Source organism: Mus pahari, chromosome 3 (assembly GCF_900095145.1).
Source record: "Mus pahari chromosome 3, PAHARI_EIJ_v1.1, whole genome shotgun sequence".
Taxonomy (NCBI): domain Eukaryota; kingdom Metazoa; phylum Chordata; class Mammalia; order Rodentia; family Muridae; genus Mus; species Mus pahari.
The window spans coordinates 16,402,928-16,405,747 of NC_034592.1; positions in this window are offsets into that span (position 1 = coordinate 16,402,928).

Sequence of the window (2,820 nt, forward strand, 5' to 3'; positions counted from 1 at the left end):
GGCAGAGGCAGGCGGATTTCTGAGTTCGAGGCCAGCCTGGTCTACAGAGTGAGTTCCAGGACAGCCAGGGCTATACAGAGAAACCCTGTGTCGAAAAAACAACAAAAAACAACAACAAAAAACAAACAAACAAACAAAAAAAACAAAACAAAAAGAAATAGCAGCCATGTCTTTGTTTCAAAATGGTATACCATTTTGCAACCCTACCTTTTTTTCAAAAGGTTATTATGACCACCTATTATGACTACCTTGTTCTGCTTATGTAACCCCATTTATCTGGAAATCCCATATACCATTTGGACATGCCTTATCCTTGAGCTATTAAAAAAACCCTAGTCTTCCTCACATCCAATGCTAACCTATTGAACCCCACCTTAAGGGGAGGCAGCCTGTGTACACGAATAAATAAGCTTGCCTTAATTGCTTTAATTAATTTGTCTATGATGATTTGGGTCGGTGGTTTTCTCCTCCCACTTTGACATTAGGAGTTGTACATGGTTTGGGCTTTTCATCTCCTTGGGGTCAACTTTATATATGTGGCTGGAAAATAATATATTTTATTCTTTGAATGGTTTGCACATTAATGAATATTGATATTTCATCCACCATTTCCTTCAACTTCCCTATTGCCCTCTCCTTCCCAGATTCATATCTTCTTTATTTTTATTTGTTGCTATTAATCGTCCCGAGCCGGTTAGAGCCACCCTCGTTCACATAGGTGTGTGGCCATCCACCAGGGAAAGAGCAAGCTACCAACAGTCACATCTTCCCAAAGGACAGTGAACCTTCTCTTCTTCAACTGCCATCAACTGCCAGTAGCTCCTCTGATAAGGGTGGGGCTTTTCCCTCCCTACCCACCCACCTCAGTGCTGGAATTCTGACTGGCTTGATGCTGTGCTGGTAAGCACATATGCTGTGATTTCGTGCATCCACCAGTCATGTCCGGAAGTCAGCATCATAGCTCTCCTTCCTGTCTGCTGGTTCTTGCATTCTTTTTGCCTTCTTTGAGCTCAGCGAGAGGGAGGGTGATGCAGATGACTCCCTGAACCTGAGAACTCATTCATACCGGGCACTTTGACCAGTTATGAGTCTCTCCATTAACTGTTACCCACTGCAAAAAGAAGCCCCCCCAGCCAAGGCTGAGAGCGGTATGAATCTTCTCTGTGGGACTGGGGCATGCGGCCCCGCAAACTCCTATTTGGCTTTTTGAGATAAGGTTTCTTTCTGCATCCTATGTGGCTTGGAATTCATTCTATAGCTCTTGCTTGCTTGGAACTCCTGGTCATCCTTCTGCCTCCACCTCCCAAGTGCTACATTGAGGGTAAAATCTAAAATCTAATCATGCAAAGTTAAAAGTTTGTTGAACTTGTTCTGTTGTTTGTAGAAAAAACAAGGGTGGAATATTAAAAAAAGAGCCAAGAGGCTTGGATGAAAGTACACATTTTGTGTTCTGCAGAAAATCTGTGTTCATTTTAATCCAGAGAAGTAGCAAAGACCATGTTTATGACTGTTGGTTTAAGGGCAAATATACTATTACATGGAAAACATCTTTGCTAGTCTATATATTTTTTTTTGTTTTCTGTTCTGATTTCATAAGACAAAACATTTTTGTGCACCTTTATAACTATTTTTGAGGATCTCCAGGCCTAAGTTATTCTATAGCAAGTCATATGTATATATATTATTTATATTTTATGTTATATAATTCTAAAAATATAATGTAATACTTATTTGTATTTATTATACATCTGCTTTTTATTTCATCTTTATGTGTAGGAGTGTTTTGCCTGCTTGTATGTGTACCCCTTGCTGGTCCCCACAGAAAGGCATCTGTTCTGATCACTTAGGATCGAAGTTTCAGACAGAGGTGAACTGCAATGTGGCGCTAGAAAACGTCTGGGTCCTCTGGAAGATCAGTAAGTGTTCATAACTGCTGAGATCTTAGTCCAGCGTCAGACTAGTGGTTTTGACATTCAAGAGTAACTTAGCTGAGTTCCAGGACAGCCAGGGATATACAGAGAAATCCTGTCTCAAAAAACCAAACAAACAAAAAAAAACCCAAACAAAAAACAAAAACCAAAAAAGAACCCCTCCCCCCCCAAAAAGTAACTTAGCATTTATGTCCTTTCACAAATAAAGCATGGTATATTGCTGAAGTCTGAAATATGGGCTATGAATTCTTTAAGGATCTGTATCATCAGGGACATGGAACTACAGGTAGTTTCTATCATTTCCCCTCATTTCTGAAAATTTCAGTTAGCCATCGAGAGTCTTGATTTAAAAAAAAAAAACTATCATAAATGTGTTTAAAAACCATTCATACATATAGTGCTTCTAATTTGAAACACTGTTTTGCAACTTTGATTTTGATAGAAACCTTTGACAAAATGAAAAAAAGGGGGGGCAAGAAAATAACGGTCAGCCTCAACTGCCGCTTCCTGATTGGCTAAAGCCCCTCTAACGGTCGTCTGCTGCCTTAAAAACCACACCCCCTTTTCTGGAACGTTCCTTAGAGCTTTTCCCTCGTGCTTCCGGCGCTGACTTCTCATTCTGCCTTAAAGGTTCTCCAGGGTAGGAGGTCTCTGAGCCACCTGCCACCTCTAAGAGCCTTGTTCTTTTCTGTGGCGTAGGCAATGGAACCCAGTGATACAGTGGGGTAGGTGAGTGTTCCTCAGTTACTTTCTTGCACCCTTTCCTTTAAAATTAAAAAAAAAAAAAAGTTTTAAATTTTGGTGAATTTAGGCCTCAAAATCGTTAGCCTTGAGGCCTTCAGGTCTGGACTTGAAACCTCATCACACCCTTTTTAAAAAAAAAAAAAAA